The following is a 17,639-nucleotide window of genomic DNA, read 5'->3' on the forward strand; positions in this document are numbered from 1 at the left end:
GTCACCATGTGCCTGGCCAAGGTTTAAGAGCTCTGTAGGTATTGGCTCTGTTGAGCCTGAAGAGATGAGGCTGTTGGTTCAGAGCAAGGCACTTATGCATGCATGTATATGAAGTTATTAACCAGAGAGAACATACTATCTCTTCTTGCTTAGACTGAGGACCATAAACAGAAAAGAGCCCAGTACATAGCCAGAGAGAATGTTGCTCGACTTGTCACCCAGGGCTCCCTAGTCTCATTCCCAGAGCAACTCTGTTTGCACTGCCCTCACTAGTGGGCAGTCTTTCCATTGGACAGCTGGGCCCTTAGTGTGAGTCTTGAATTGCTACCTTGAGTATGCAATAGAAGATCTTAGCTTTTTTGTACAATCTAAACTTGAAGAAGTATTTTGGGTTTAAGGATGCTACCTGTGTCCTGTTTTTCAGATGTTACTGATTTTGGTGGTTGCCTCTTATTAGTTCACATATGGCTTATTAGTATGTGCTTTGATAAACCAAAAATCTGCATTTTACTATGCTAAGTAGTAGCATAGTATAATAAGGAATACATATAAAGGTATAGCAGGGAAAATAAAATAAAATAACAACAACACAGAAGCTTCTTAGAGGCTGTCTTGTTCCCCTTCTTTTCTCTTTGAGCAATCCACAAGTTGTGAACTCAGCTTTCCAATTTTGGTGGATGGGCTGTGGGGAGTGGTTGTGGTTATGTGTGTTCTCTCTCTCTCTCTCTCTCTCTCTCTCTCTCTCTCTCTCTCTCTCTCTCTCTCTCTCTTTCTTTTAACTCTTCAGTTCTGCCAAGACTCACTTTCAGGCACAAAGCTCCCTGCTGGTTGATGTAGGCCGAGCACTCACAAGGTTAGACAATGACTGCCACATGCCAAAAACCCCTTGAAAGGAGGAGTCTTCTGAGCTGCCTGCAAGCAGCCCTCTAATGAGGCCCCAAAGGAGCTGGGGTGGCCATTGCTTCCCCTTCACTGCAGAGGAGTTATCAACCTCTCAGGGGCTGTTGTTAGTAACCAAAAAAATGCTCCAACAGAGATCATCCAAGTTCCTACATCTAAAAAGTCACAGCTTTCTGGAGCAGAAAGATAACAACTTTCCTTGGGTTTTGTTCATTTTGCTATAAGGGAAAACCCAGAAAACTTGGCAAATCTGAAGCAGTCTTAGACATAGGGCTTAAACCCTGTTGTATCTGTCTCTTCCTAATAGTAATACTGCCATGATAATCATTACAGGTAACTTTCCCGAACTTGATACCAATGTTTAATATTTCCTATGCCTTATGTTATCTAGTTCTGAAATGGCCTTCAAGTATACACATCATTGTTAATGCATTATAGTTGAAAATTAGGATTTAAGAGAGGCCCTTGGTATTGCAAAGATCATATGCCCCAGTACAGGGGAATGCCAGGGCCAAGAAGTGGGAGTGGGTGGGTTGGGGAGCAGGGTGGGGGGAGGGTATAGAGGGCTTTGGGGATAGCATTTGAAATGTAAATGAAGAAAATATCTAATAAAAAAGATGCTAATTTACCGAAAGTAAAAGAGATGGTATGCATACTGCAACTCTCTGGGAGAAAGAGGAATTCTTATACTAATACTATGTGAGTTATAGCTAGGTTGTGCCTTACCCATGTCATTCTTGAAACAATACTGTATCTGATTAAAAATTATTAAAAGGAAGGGCATGGCATACCTCAGTTATGCAACCTTTTTAAATATATCTATATAAGTTAGGGAGATATTTATCTGTCATGTAACATTGTGAAGAGTGTTGCCTATTTACACCTAGAAACTTAACCTTCTTTAGCATGCATTCATTTAGACACAGCACGGAGGAGAGTTTCCCACAAGTATCCTGTAAGAGGAGGTGAGAAGTGGAATTGAGAAGCCATAGCACTAGATACAATTATTATGTCAACGATTTAGGTCCTTCTGTGAGGAGGTCTGAGATGCAGGAACCCATCTCAATTCTCTAAGTTTGGGGCAGTTAAGTGGGCCTTTATCTGCCATGACAATTTTAGAAGTTGTATGCAGTTTATATCTGAAAGTGAAGGAACAATCTGAGTGATTCTTTTAGGCTGAACACATTTCCTGGAGAGAAACCCAACTGAGAGCCATCAGCCACCTATATTTGTAGCAGTTGAAACAAATGAATATTTCATTCCAAAATAGATTGTTGTAGGCCATCCTCTGTGTAACACACACCCACTTGGATAACACAGTAGGCCTTGGAAGCTCCTTGCCTGGTATTCCTGTAAGTCACTCTTATTGGAGATATTTATGGAAAGACAGAAAAATGAGACAGAGTATTCTACTGTAAACCACTGGACAGGTCTGGGTGGGAATACATAATTACTGTCTCTCCCTTGGTATCAGTTATGGTAGTTTGTCAACTTGACACATCTAGAATTACCTGGGAAGGGAGTCTCAATGAGGAATTATCTGCATTAGGTTGGCCTGTGGATATGCCTGTAGGGGATTCTCTTAATTGGGTTAGCTGAGATGGGAAGACCCACGTAAATATGTATGGCACCATTTTTTGAGCTGGGCCCTAGACAGAGAAAAGGAGAAAGTAAGCTGAGCACTAACCTTATGCATAAATCTATTGTTATCTGCTCTTGACAGTGGGTGTGATAGGATCAGTTAGGTCAAGTTCCTGAGGCTTTTACTTCCCTGGAATGGTGGAGTGTAACCACAATCGTGAGGCAAATCAACCCCTTCTCTCTTAAGTTGATTTTTTTTCAGGGTGTTTTTTTTCCCACAACAATGTAAATAGAAACTAAATTAATATCCATTCTTGAGTCTCTCTGTTTATTTGTGTGTTAGAATTCTAGTCTAAAAACCCTGCATCATCAGTGTGGGAACTATAGCACACTACTCAGTGGGTCTCTAAATGTGTCTTTTATTGGAAATGCTTGCTCTGTGGAAATGAGGATATATGTAATTTAGCGTTTTTAAACTTTGAGAATTTCATACATGAGCACTTTACTTATGTAATCTCTACCTCTTCCTCCTCCAATTTTTCTTGTGGTTCTATCTACCCTCAAATTCATAAAATTTTATTCTTATGTGTATGTATATGTATGTGTATGTATATACATATACAGTTATATGGAAATACTTATATATAACAAGCTGAATCCATCTAGTGTTGCTCATATTTGTATATGTTTAGAGCTGACACTTAAAATTGAATAGCCAATCATTGAGCTCTTCCTGGAGAAAACGAATTCCCTGTTTCTCAGCAGTCATTGACTGCTTCTAGCTCTTCCACTAGGAGTGTCCCCCATCCATGTTGGCATGCCAACTAATGTTATCATTATAAAAGACTTGTTTAGACAACAGAATTGTTGAGATTCCATGGATGAAACCCTATCATGTCTAGAATACGCTGTTTGGCAGAGGACATCCTGGTTCTCTGGCTTTTACCATTTTCGCACTACCTCTTCTATGATTTCCCCTAGTCCTTATGTGTAGGGGTTGTGCTTTAGATATATCAAGTGGAGTTGATTATGCTGGGTTTTCTCTGCACTCCAGCTGCTTGTGAATCTTTTCAGCAGTTTTTAGCTATTGAAATAAAGGGGTATGGGCATCTTTGAAGAGGCTTGAGAGCTGTATATATCTGTACCTGTAAGGATATGTATTTAGTATGATTAAAATTTACATTACATTGGGAAAATGGCACAAGTAGGGTCCCTTCTAGGGACTGTACCACCATGTACCATGGATGTTTGGTTAGGTTTATAGTACCAAGAATTAATTCTCTCTTGTTGAACATGAAGAATTCTAATTAGACAGCTGTTATCCCCACAATAAACTTGTCATGACTATGTCATTGAGGAGCAAAGTCTTACCAGGTCAGATACAGCTGGGTAGGACTATTGATTGTTCTTCTCTTTTGGCAGTTTCTATAGCACTGCCCATTACTACAAGAGTTACCAGTCTTCAGATAGGAGGTTTAAAGGTCATGTCTATCTCTATTTCTGAGTCCTATGTCTGAAATAGGCAATGTCTTCCACAAAAGAAATTTTTTCCTTTCTGGGAGGCAAACAAGAATGCCAATAGCCTATAATATTTTGAGAATTTCTTTGACTCACCTGATCAACAAATCAAAAGGAGGTTCATATTCTTGGTACTGAGATTCTTGTTACTCTGAATCTAGAGGGAGGATCGTCATCCTCTGTGCCATAACTCCATTTGCAGCTCAGCCCCTCACACAATCACACATACATTGAAAGTAAACATGAATTATTGTTTCTCTATGGATTTTTCAGACACCCTTAGAGATGTTTATTTCTTTTTCTCCCTTTCTTCTGCATCACCCCTTTTTCCAATCCTTAATTAAAGTTTATCATTTCCCCATTTCTCCTTCCATAGAGACTTCATATCCCTTTCTCTACACCTCCTCCACAACCCTCACATTGCCTCCTTTTACTTAACTGGTGTGTTGGTTGGTTTTCTTGTCAGCCATAGTTATCAGTCGAAAAAATGTCTCCATCACATTGGCTTGTAGACAAGCCTGTATGGCATTTTCTTAATTCCTGCTTAATGTGAGAGGACCTACCTCACTGTAGGCAGTGCAACTCTTATGTAGGTGACCCTGAGTGGTATAAGAAGCAAATTGGGCAAGCCATAGGGCACAGACCAGAAAGCAATATTCTACTATGGCTTCAAATTCATTCTTTGTCTCCATGTTCCTGCCTTGACTTCTCTTGCAGTTGGACTATAAACTTGTATGGTTAAATATCCCTTCCCCCAACAAGTTCCTTAGATCTAGAAACAGATCTAGAAACAACTAATACTCCTGGTTTCTGTGGACACTTCGGGTTATATAATCAAATGTAAGATTCAGAGCTAGTATCTATAAATAAGAGAGCTTGTAGCATTTGTCTTTCTGAGGCTGGGTTATACATAGCTCAGTGTAATATTTTCTCATCGCATCCACTTACCTGGAAAGTCCACGATTTTATTTTTCTTTATAGCCAAATAGAATTCTATTGTGACTGCAGTGGTTTACAATCCCGCTAACAGTGAATGAGGGTTCTTCTTTCTATGAACCTGCAACAGAAACTTTTAGCTGCTTTCCTGATCTTAACCATTTTAATTGAGTACTGTGTCTTATCAAAATAGGTGTAAGTTGCATTCTTCTATTGCCAAAGACATTAAAAGATTTTTATAGCTGGGCGTGATGGCACATGCCTTTAATCCCAGCACTTGGGAGGCAGAGGCAGGCAGATTTCTGAGTTCAAGGCCAGCCTGGTCTACAGGGTGATTTCCAGGACAGCCAGGGCTACACAGAGAAACCCTGTCTTGAGAAGAGAACAACAACAACAACAACAAAAAAGGTTTTATGGTATTTCTTGGCCATTTTTAACTTACTTGTTTTTGAAAACTCTTCTCTGTTTAGATATATAGCCCATTTGTGGTGAGTATGTGTGTGTGTGTGTGTGTGTGTGTGTGTGTGTGAGAGAGAGAGAGAGAGAGAGAGAGAGAGAGAGAGAGAGAGAGAGAGAGAGAGAGAGTTATTGTGTGTGTAACTTTCTTGATTATTTGTGACTTCTTGAGTTCTTTGTTTATTCTACATGTTCATTCTTCTATTGTATGAGTAGCTGGCAAAGATTCCTTCTGAGTCTCTAGCCTTCTTGCTCTCTATTTATCTGATGCCTTCTTTGCTATAAAAGGGCAATTTAGGTTTATGAGGTCCCACTTGTCAGTTGTTGGCCCTAATTCCTGAGTGCAGGGAATCCTATTCAGAAAGTCTCCATCTCTGTCCTGTATAACACTGCCAATACTTCTATCAATTTAAACAGTCTTGGGTTCATATTGAAACCTGGGATCAACTTGTAGTTTAGATTTTTGTACAGGGTAATAGATATTGGTTACTTTCATTTGTCTCCATGTAGACATTTAATTTTCCTTGAACCATTTGTTAAAGATGCTGTCTTTTTTCCAGTGTATATTTTGGCATCTTTATCAAATCAGATGACTGTAGTTTTTGTGCATACTGGGTCTTCTACTGTATTCTTTTGGTCTGCATTTCTGATTTTTGCTGGTTCCATTTTGTTTTTTATCAATATAGCTCTACAATATAGCTTGAAATATAGAAATATAGTATGTTAATACCTCTAGAATTGTAACCTTGATATTTGTTTGTTTGTTTGTTTTCGATAAAAGTTTTTTATCTCTTAAGTAAAGCTTATTCCTAGATATTTTTGAGATTATTGTGAAAATAATTGTTTCTATGATTTCTTAATCATGGTGCTTATTAATAATATTAGAATGCTTTAATGTGGCATTAAAATTAATAATTAAGTTCCAAAAGCTTTATAATAATATTCACTGGCAAAATATCTGATAAAGTTCACTTGTCAACCTTTGTTTAGTATGTTGATGAAGTAAAAACAGACAGCATTTAGAGGACTGAAGAGAGGACTCAGTGGTTAAAGCACTTGCTGCTTTTGCAGAAGACCTAAGTTCAGTTCCCAGCACCCACATGGCAGCTCTAAACCATTGGGGAGTTCACTTTAAGGTCATCTAATGTTCTTTTCTGGCCTTGTAAGTTTCAGACATATATGTGATATACATGCATGTATACAGACAAAGCAGTCATGTACACACCATAAGAATCAATGTTTTTTTTTTAAATAAATAGTATTTAGATAACCAAAATGTGTATGAAAAAATAGAAGCCTCACCTGGCTTTTTCTAAATGGTTAGCCTTATAAGGTTATAATTAAGAAAGGGTCATGTCAAGAGACATTTGAGTCTCATTATTTCCCAAAGTATCTTAGGAACCTTTATGTTTGACCTAAGAATAGATGATTGTAGTGGTAAACTTTGTTGTTATGTTCAGAAATAAAGTTTGAGGTATGCAAATAATTTCAATGATGATATTTCAATTCAGTGGCAGATAAAGTGTTCATTTAATAGGTGTTATTGGTAGAAATGGTATAAATGGCTATCCATTTGGAGTACATACACAAACATAAATTCTGTGCTATAGGATTTAAATGACCAAAACAAAATGTTAGGAGGGCCATTGGCAGATGACATATTTAATTTAGTGCTAAATCGGGTATTGTTTTTCAAAGAAATTTATTCATTTTTCTGTGTATGTGTGCTACTCACAGTGGTCATACCCTGAACATGCACTACAGTGCAGAAAAGGCAAGCAGATCCCTTGGGGCTGTTGTTATGTGGTTGTAAATCATCCTTGGTGGGTGCTGGGAATTGAACTTGGGTCCTCTAGAAGATCAATAAGTGCTCTTACCTACTAAACCACAATCCTACTTCTGAAGTAGCACATTCTTACAATTGACATTAAGAAAATATAAAAATGTTTTCTAAATAAATCTTAAGCTTTAGAGTAAAAAAACTTTCACCATACATATTATCAATGAATATTGAATAAAATTTGCAGAGTAGATGAGAGTCAGTGCCTATAGTGGAGAAGTGAACAGTGTTAGAAGCGTTTAAGATACAAAATGCTATCAACCCAATAGATCAAAGAGAAATGTGGTAGAAGTGATGAAACACAAGCAATTAATATTGTTTTGAAAATGTTCATAGTTGGTGTTAGTGAAACAAAGGTATCACTGATCTATAAACGTGTCCAAAGTTGCTTCTATTCATGACAGCTATAGGGAAAGTAATTTTGTCATGCTATTTACTTTCTAGATTGAAATTTGAAGTCTTACTATTTTTAAGCAATTTGGAGGTATGTAAAATTGGCTATTTCATAAAATTTCAGTTAGAAGCCAATCCCATATAAATGAAGACATCAGTGTGTGCTGTGTATGCATGTGCTCACATGTATATATTTCAATGATATCTGTCACATTATTAGAGTGCAGCTCATTGTGATACACCTGCCTGTGATGCCTTCCATTGCATGGAAATAAAATGGGAGTGGACCCATCCTCCTGAATTGGAGAGCCTTCCCATGCCAAGAATAGCTGACAGAAGAAATTTGCATATTTTATAAATCATTAGCAAGCCTTTTGTTCATATACATAGTAATATGCTCAGGTACATGCATATTTTAAAATTAATTATTGAGGTAAGAACATTTATGGGAGTCTACTAGTCCAGCTTGATTTTTTTTTTTTTTTTTTGTTCATGGACTCCATAGGTAAAAATGTCATGGAGACTTGTGATGGAGGAGAGCTCCGTGGAGTTGAGAATAAAGGCAAACAAACAAATGAGCAAAATCTGTTTGAAGAACTAACAAAATAAGCATTTTCAGCAAATAAAATTAAGCATCGTCAATTTTGAAATTTTGCCAGATGTTGTAAATGTGAGAATTTGTGGACTGATTGCCTCAAGTGTCAGAAAAACACTGAAAGTAACTATTTGAAATGTTAGTAAGACATGATTAAATTTGAATGATTGAAGAAGAAATTGGATCTCTACTCCAACTGCCTTTTAAAACATGGAGCAGGCAGTGAAAGCTCCTAAATAGCAGGTTGCCTTTCCCGCTTGGCTTTTAATTTACCAGTGTGTGTAGGGATGTTCGTGTACGTGTTTGTCGTAAACCATATAACAACTATAACTAATGACAGCAAAAGTCAATTTCCCTTGTATCCCTGAGTATCTTTGTATTTTTATGATGCGTTTCAAATTTAAAGATGAAGTCTTCTGTACGTTTTTCAGAAGAGATCAGAAATTGCGTAAATAAATGACCTCTCCCTTGACATTGGTGGGTTTACAACTACAGTCAGTCGGTCTACTTGAGCTGTGAATGTGGTCGATGACTACAGTGGTGCCTGTGAATACATAGGTAAGATTTTACAAATCCCACATGTGGTAATGGAATTTGAATCTTGTGAAAATGACACCGACTGTACTTAGAGTTATTAAAATATTAACCACAGTGAGAAGATTGGAAAGGAATAGTTTTTAGAGTCTTAAAAGTCTGATAGGGGAGCAAGATGGTTCAGTGAGTTAAGAAAATGTACCTGCCGTACATGCCCGAACACCTGAGCACATGACTGCCTGGACCACAGAGTGGAGACAACTGACTCTGAAAAATTGCCCTACATTGTCAACACATGCAATAGGTTTTCTTTTCTCTCTCTCCTTCCCTTCCTCCTTCCCTCCACATCTCTTTCATACAGAACAACACGAACACATGCACACACACACACACAATGCAGACATACATATATGCACATAAACATACACACATACATACACACATGCATACACACACTGAAAAAAGGAGTGAGTTTTTAGATAGCCATACAGAATAAATTTGCAGAAAATTGTTTTGATAATGCTGCAGAATCTCATTGTCTTGTCGGAATTCAGACATATTAAGATACTTTACTTTTTGTATTCTTGTATAGATATTTGTTTTAAATATAATGATTCTATTCCTTCAGAGTATTATGTACACATTCAATATATTTTGATAATATTTCTTTAAAAGCTCCTCATATATCTGTCTTTGGCTCTCCTGCCTCCTCCCAACTTCACATTCTCTTATTTTGTTTTATCACCCACCAAATCCAGTTTATGTTGCCCATATTCTTATGTGGGTGGGGGCATCCACTGGGGCAAGGTTAATCCACCAAGGGCCAAAGAAAAAGACCCCCCCCAACCAAACAATCAACAAACAAAAAAAACTGACCTTTAGCTGTAGATGTCTAGATTGTTTCCATCTACTGCTCGATGAAACCTCTCAGGAGACAATTATGATAGGCTCCTATCTGTAAGCATAGCAGAGCATCATTAATAGTGTCAGGGGTTGGATCTCTTCCATGTTATGAGTCTCAAGTTGGACCAGTCATTGGTTGGTTGTTCCCTTAGTCTTTGCTCCATCTTTATCTTTATAAATCTTAGAGGCAGGACAAATTTTGGGTCTAAGGTTTTGTGGGTGTGTTGATGTTCCCCTCCTTCTATTGGAAGTCTCGCCTGGCTACAGGAGGTGGCCACTTCAGTCTGCATAAGTCTGTGCTAGAGTTACTAACATAGATTCTAGGAGGCTTACCTGTTATCAGGTCTCCATGTAGTTCCAGAGGTGGACCCCTCTGATTTCCATTCTTATTCCCAGCCCTCCCCTGCACTACTTGATAGTTATCCTCATCCCCCCTCACCCACTCTCCCACAAAGTTTCCTCCCTCTATCCACCTATGATGTCTATTCTATTTCACGTTCTGAGATTCACATATGCTCCTTTGGGTCATGTTTCTTTGGGTCTGTGGATTATAGCATGGTCATTCTGTACATTTTAGCTAATACTAACTTATGAGTACTACATAATATGCATGTCTTTCTGGGTCTGGGTTACTTTACTCAGCATGATATTTTCTAGTTCTATCCATTTTCCTGCAATTGTTTTTTAATAGCTGAATAGTATCCCATTGTGTAGATGCACCAACTGATAGAAACAGATGCAGAGACCTACAGCCAAACATCAGGAGGAGCTCAGGGAGTCTTGTGCAAGAGTAGGGGATAGGATTGAGCAAGTTCCATAGGTCAAGGACACTACAAGACTTACAAAGTCAACTAACCTAGACCCACGGAGACTGGCAGAGACTAAACCACGAACTAAAGTGCATTTAGGGGCTGGACATAGGCCCACTATAGAGTTGGAGCAGTTGTCCAGCTTGGCCTTCAAGTGATTCCCTAACAGTTGGATCAAGGAGAGTCTCTGACTTTGTTTGTGTCTCTGGGAGATTTGTTTAGTCTTCTTGTGGCTTGATGTCCCAAGGCAGGGTGTTACCGAAGGGAGATCTCCTTCCTCTGAGGAAAAAAAGAGGGCATAATGGGGGAAGGATTTGTGAGAGTTGAATTGGAAGGAGAGAAGGTACTGGGACTGCAATCTGGATGTAAAACGAACGAACGAACGAACGAACGAACGAACAAACAAACAAACAAATAAATAAATAAATAAATAAATAAATGGAAGCAAACAAACAAGTTTGACTCTCCCTCCCCAGTAGCTTCAGTGGTCAACAGTGTTCATAGTGGTGTGTAGTTGTCAGGGTCTCCATCTTCCAGGTTGGACTATTGGCTGCTTTGATCTTTTTTGGATGTTGGTTTGGCCTTGTCTAGGAATGTATCGCTTCTGTAAGTTCATGAGTGTGGTGATTGGTGATCTCGTCATGTCCAAAAGATGATTCTTTGTTCTAGTCTTCCTGGACGCCTCGCTTTTACAATGATTCAGCCTCTTCCTTACTCCATGATGGTCTCTGAGCCTTGGCCCAGGGGGAGATGATAACACTTTTCTATTTATGATTGACTATTCTCTAGTCATCATCTATACTTTGTCCAGTTGTGAGTTTCTGTATTAACTGTTATCCCCCAAAACTTACTGAGAGCTTCAGTAATATATGGGTATAGAATCTAGAAAGTAGTATCACACTATGCCTACTTAGCAAAGTAACATTTGTAAATTCACCCCTTGGGGAGTAGGATTTCTACACCCACTGGTTCTTGGTCTCATTTATCATACCAGGAATGATTTTCATCCTATGGAACTGAACTTAAATAAAACTAAAAAAAAACTCTTGGTTACTTCAATAATATCCATGCCACTGCCACTACTGTATAACTGGACACATGTTATCATTCTGGTCATTATTGTAGCTTACAGTGTTTACCACTGGATTCTACTCTGGAAGACTACATAGCACCCTCGGGTTCCATGAAATATAACCACCAGAGAGGAAGCTTCCTGGTCAGGACCAACTTTATTTCTCTATGTTGTATGACTGAACTGTGTATATCTTCAGCGATAGGGTCTTATCAACTTCCAGTGAGCAATAATGAGCAACAACAATAGCTCATATTGGATGTCTTCTCCAGCATACCCCTGGCCAAAAGCTGAAGGGGAGTTGTTCCATACCTACTCTGAGTTTTTTATTTAGTGTCCTATGGCTTCTGGGAGGAAGATTATCCTCTGGAAGGATAGCTCTAATTTATGTGTTTGTATGACTACACCTATAAGCATACATTTAGGAAGCATATACACTAGAAGGTTTACATATATCCCTTTCAGACATCCTTAATGTAAATTATCCTTCTCCTTTCACATCTCTGCACTATCCTCTCATGGCTCTCCTCACTGAAACTTCTATAACTGATATTACCTCCTTTTACTTCACATCTGTTCTTTTCTATTTAAAACTTTTAAAGCAGTAATAGATATTCTAATTTTAGTTTAGAATTAACGTTACTTAATTGCTATTCGTTAACTCCTCAGGTTTTGAAGTATTATTCCTACCAGGAAAAATCCCAGTAGCCATCAACTGTAACATTTTGAGAGAAAGAGGGGCGGGGGGGGGTATATCTCTGTCTGTATGTGCTATATGTATTTGTGTCCATGTGTGTGTGCTTCACTCAAGAGGGTGCACAAGGAGGCTAGAGACTGACACTAGGATGTTTCCCTGATCTGCTTCTCTGCCTTCTTATTGTTTTGAGACAGAGCCTTTTTTGAACCTGAAACTCACTGTGTTTTTCTAGCAAGCTCCTGTCATTCATTTGATTTTACACTTTCATACCCAGTGCTAAGGTTACAGGCTTGTAATATGAAACTGTGTTTTTGTGAGTGCTACGAATGCAAACTTCAGTCGTTATGCCCCTCCAGGTTCACCCTCTGACACTTTCTCATCCCATTCCTCCTCCACTGTCTCAAAGAGGATGTTCCCAGCCCAGGCCCCCAGCAACAGTAAGCAAACCAGGTCATATCTGGTTGGAGAGAAATAGTAGGATGTGTTTATTCCATTTCATGTGGAACATGAAACCTTCGATAAATGTTTGAAGACAAAATAAAATAAAATGAAAAGAATGCAAACTCAAATTTTCAGGTTTACACAGTAAGCCCTCAAATTTGTGGTTTTTAAAATTTTCTTGTTCTATACCTCATAATTGTGAATATGTTTCTGGTAGTTCTCAGCCTTACTGCTCCAGGACTTACCTGGAATACCTACAAAACATGTAGATGTCTGAATTCCATTCTAATGCTCTCATTAAATAGGATAGAATATTCTTCAAGAGTAGAGTGTGGGTCTCTCTGCTCTTTGAAGTAACACTCAAAAGAACTCTTCTGATGGTTTGAGCCATTTCTTCTTAGATACAATCATTCTGTTTATATATTAGATTGAAGATTCTATTCAATATTTAAGGTCTCAGAAACTTTGCTAAATACTTGCAAATGAAAGTTATTGGGTAAAATGACCCAAATATGGATAGATGTGTATGTCTCATTAAGTTCCTAGCATTCACAAGACTATAATCTAAATCTAAACTTAAGAACAAAACATGTTGTGTTCAGATAAAGAGTTAACAAAGTGACCTAAAAATAATAAAGTTACTGTAAGTTCCATTCTCAAACCCAAACATCTTTCCATTTGGACTGTATGACTATACACTATTACATCATTTGGTTGAAAGTTCACATCATAATTTATTGAAAGATGTTCTAATAATATCAGTTCCCTTTCAATGCCAGCCTGACCTCCCATTTCAGTTTCCCCAATTTATTGTCTACCTTGTGGTCTGTGGTCAATATTGAAAAATCAGGTTGTGTTGTTTTCTGAGTCTCATGTGCTAGTTCCTGATTAATGTAGCTCCAATGACTCCATGGTCTCCCCTGTGAAAGTTTAGCTCTAACCTGTCTGTCAAATATGATTAATAACCATTTGAGGGAAAAGCAATTTCTTTATACTCTTTGATGTTTTGTACCTTTATAGATCATCAAGTAGGGTAAACTCTCAAAGGGTCATCTTCTGCTTCCTTACCAGAGTGGCTTCTGCACTGTGTTCAGATTTCCATCTGACTTTGACATTTGTATGGTCTGATAACAATGGAAAAGTGTTGTGTTACTTGTTTGTTTACTTTTTTTTTTTTGCAATCCAGTTGTTGCTCCCCTCTAAGTCTGCCCTCTTACAGTTCCTTAACCCATCTCTCCCTTCCCCTGTCTCTAAGAGTATGACCCTTCCCCCATGACAGACCTCCCCACTCCCTGGGGCCTCAAGTCTCTTGAGGAGGGTTAGGGTTGTCTTCTCCCACTGAGGCCAGACCAGGTAGTTTTCTGCTATATATGTGTCAGGGGCTTCAGACCAGCTCTGTATACTGCTTGGTTGGTGTCTCAGTGTCTGAGAGATCTCAAGGGTCCAGAATAGTTGAGACTCCTGGTCTTTCTATGGGGTTGCCTTCCTCTTCTGCTCCTTCTAGCTTTCCCTAATTCAACCACAGGGGTCTCTGACTTCAGTCCAGTGGTCCAGTGGTCAGGTATTTCTGCTTCCGTCTCAGTCAGCTGCTTGTTGGGCTTCTTAGAAGACAGTCATGCTAGGTTCCTGTCTGTAAGTACACCATAGCATCAGTAATAGCCTTGGAGCCTCCCCTTGAGATGGATTCCAAGTTAGGCAGGTCACTGGATTTAACCTCCCAGGTCTTTGATACTTTCTAGAGGATTCTCCTACTCCCACTCCCTGAGGTTGCATATTTCCATTCATTCTGCTGGCCCTCAGGGCTTCTCTCCTGTCTCTGTCCCCAATCATTTCCCCTTCTTTCCTTTCCCCATCCCCTCTCCCACTCAGGTCCCTCCCTCCCAAGATTGCTTTCTTCTCCCTCCCAAGTGGGATTGAAGCATCCTTACTTGGGTCCTTCTACTTGTTAACCTTTTTGAGTTCTTTGGATTGTATCCTAGGTATTCTCTAGTTTTTGGCTAATATCAACTTATTAGTGAGTACATACATTTGGTTTCCAGTTACCTCAGGATGATATTTTCTAGTTTCATCCATTTGCCTGCAAAACTCATGATGTCCTCCTTAATAGCTGAATAGTATTCCATTGTGTAAATAAACCACATTTTCTGTATCCATTCTTCAAATCAGGGACATCTGTATTGTTTCCAGCTTCTGACTATCATAAATAAACTTGCTGTGAACATAGTTCACATAGTTCACATAGTGGCACATGTGCCCCATTGGTATGATGTGGCATCTTTGGGGTATATGCCAAAGAGTGGTATAACTGGGTCTTTAGGTACATTTATTTCTAATTTTCTGAGGAACTTCCAGTTTGATTTTCAGGGTCATTGTCCCATTTTGCAATCCCACCAGCAGTGATTGAGTGTTCCTCTTTCTCTACATTCTCTCCAATATCTGCTGTCACCTGAGTTTTTTATTTTAGCCATTTGTGATTGGTGTAAGGTAGAATCTTAGGGTCGTTTTGATTTGAATTTCTCTGATGGCAAGGAATGTTGAACATTTTTTAAGGTGCTTTTCAGCCATTCAAGATTCCTCAGCTGAAAATTCTCTGTTTAGCTCTGTAGCCCCCTTTTAAAATGGGGTTATTTGGTTTTCTGGAGTCTAATTTCTAGAGTTCTTTATATTTAGCCCTCTATTGGATGTAGAGTTAATAAATATCTTTTCTCAATCTGTAGGTTGACATTTTGTCCTATTGACAGCGTCCTTTGCCTTACAGAAAGTTTTCAGTTTCATGAAGTCCCATTCATGAAAGTGTTGAGTACATCCTAGTCTGGTTGCACGTTTAACTCTGCATTTGTTTGTATGTTTATAGTTTTGAGATAAAAGAACTTAGGAGACTTTATGAGGGGCATTATTGAAGATGTGCAAGTTATTCTCTGTTCATAAAATGTGAATACATGTAGGTAAACATTACAAAATAATATTGAATATTTTGTTCATTGAATGTACCAATGTGGGAGTTTTACCAAGATAATTTAAACCATTTTTACCTGGAGAGTATTTTTGCTTATCCATGTCCATTCATTTTCCCTGAGTTTGTAGTTTCCTCTTCCTTCAGTTCAAATCTTATTCTGGTATCTTATACTGTTTAATACATCATTTGTAAGAAAACAGAGGCAGAGTTTAAAATTAGAGCTTTTTCTGAAGTATTAAAATCCAAATCTCTATTGAATTAATCTCTGAGTACCTATTTCTACCATAGGGTTATACCTTCCCAGCATAAACTATTTGCTTGGGCTTAACTGTATTTCCCTATCATACTGCTCTTTTAAATGTCTGTGAGTTCTCATCTGTATTCACACATGTCTCCTACTTCTTCCCATTCCGTGTATGCTTTGTGTTGGAATCACTAGACTCTTATACTGTGGTTTTTCTTTTTTTAGCTGTTAGATAAATTTTAACAGCAGGCCTTTTGATTCTTTAAGTAAGACAGACTGAAAATCCACTTCTTTAATTGATAACCCTTATGTTATAAAGAAAACATAAACTAAAAGTGGCTTTCAAAAATGTAATTGTGGAATGGAATAAATAAGGGGAAAAGTTGGGACATATTTTGAGTGCTATTTAGATAATAGGTATCATTAACTAATTTCTGTTGACAGCTATACTATACCTAATGTGAGACTAAAAGCTTCATTGTTTCTTACACCTCAGGTTATATAATATTCCCCTATCTATCTTAGCTGAGTAGTTAATGGTGGCTTATGTCATTATTCTTAAATTGCCATGCATGTCAGAACTACATTAAATAGGTTTTTTTTTTAAAATGTAGATTCATTTTAAAACTTCAAGTACTAGAAAAAAATATCCTGAGCAGTGTTTTAGATGGGAGGAGGAAATGCCTTTTGCATCTGTATTCCCACTGACTCCAATCTTATCAACATCCAACCCAACGAACAGTCATGGTTCTTGTGCTCCTGAAAAAAATTCACTCTGGACAAAAGTAGAACAAAGAAATAATCAAACTTTATCTTAGCATCTGAGAAAACAAAACAACTTGACTGAACTGAGACTAGTGACAGTGCTCCCAAACAGCTCTACCTCTAGTGTCTGAACTTACAAAGCTTCATTTACCATTTCCCTTTATGTGGCCCACAGTTGGGGTAGCTTGGGGATGACTTATCTCCTGAAACAGGGAGGGGCTCTTTGAAAACCATTGTCCAACCCAGTCTGTTACAATTAGAAGCACAGGGATTTGTATAAGGATAAAGCCACCTATAAAGTTATATTTTAGGATGGGAAAGACCATGGTGGCTTGTTTCAGAGCCCCTCCTTCTCTTAAAGAACCTGCAAGCCTATGTAGTTACATACCTCAGTGTTCCAAACCTCCCCATTTTAACCTTGGCATTTGAAAGCTATGGTGTGCTTACAGGCTCTGAGAGGCCCAACATGCAGCTGAGACAGATGCAGATGCTTACACCCAACCATTAGACTGAAGTTGGGACCCCTGTGGTTGAATTAAGGAAAGGCTGGAAGAAGTTGAGGAGGACAATGCCATAGGAAGACCAGCAATGTTAACTAACCAGGACCCCTAAGATCTCTCAGACACTGAGCCAACAATGAGGCAGCATACACAAGCTGGTCTGTGGCCCGGACACATATATAGCAGAGGTTTACTGAGGTCGGCTCTAGTGGAAGAAGATGCACCTAACCCTTGACAAACTTGAGGCCCCAGAGAGTGGGGAGGCTTGCGGGGTGGGAGACATTTTTTTGGAGACGGGATAAGGAGGAATGGGATGACGAACTGTGAGAGGGGGTACCAGGAGGAGAGCAATGCTGGAATGTAAACAAATAAAAGTAATAATAATAATAAGACAATCCATCCTTTCAATCCTGATTTATCTTTGTATGAGTTGCAGGTTGTTACTTTGCACTTTTCTTAAATTATTTGTTTAAATACTTTAAAATATTTGTCAACCATT

At 38.5% G+C, this 17,639-nt stretch overlaps 1 protein-coding gene across 3 annotated transcripts in view; it reads left to right on the forward strand.

Moving 5' to 3' along the window:
• The window catches only part of Cntn3 (contactin 3), a 361,039-nt gene that overhangs the window by 49,462 nt on the left and 293,938 nt on the right, over positions 1 to 17,639 (forward strand). The window contains exon 1 of one of the 3 annotated variants that reach the window (XM_029478972.2): positions 8,650 to 8,777. The exons of the other annotated variants lie outside the window; for them this stretch is intronic. The gene's annotated coding sequence lies outside the window, so the exon portion shown is untranslated. Of the gene's footprint in view, positions 1 to 8,649; positions 8,778 to 17,639 lie in introns of those variants that run through there. 3 annotated transcript variants of the gene reach the window in all.

The sequence above is a fragment of the Mus caroli genome, unplaced genomic scaffold, assembly GCF_978045245.1.
Source record: "Mus caroli unplaced genomic scaffold, Mus_caroli_1 scaffold_7, whole genome shotgun sequence".
In the NCBI taxonomy this organism is placed as follows: domain Eukaryota; kingdom Metazoa; phylum Chordata; class Mammalia; order Rodentia; family Muridae; genus Mus; species Mus caroli.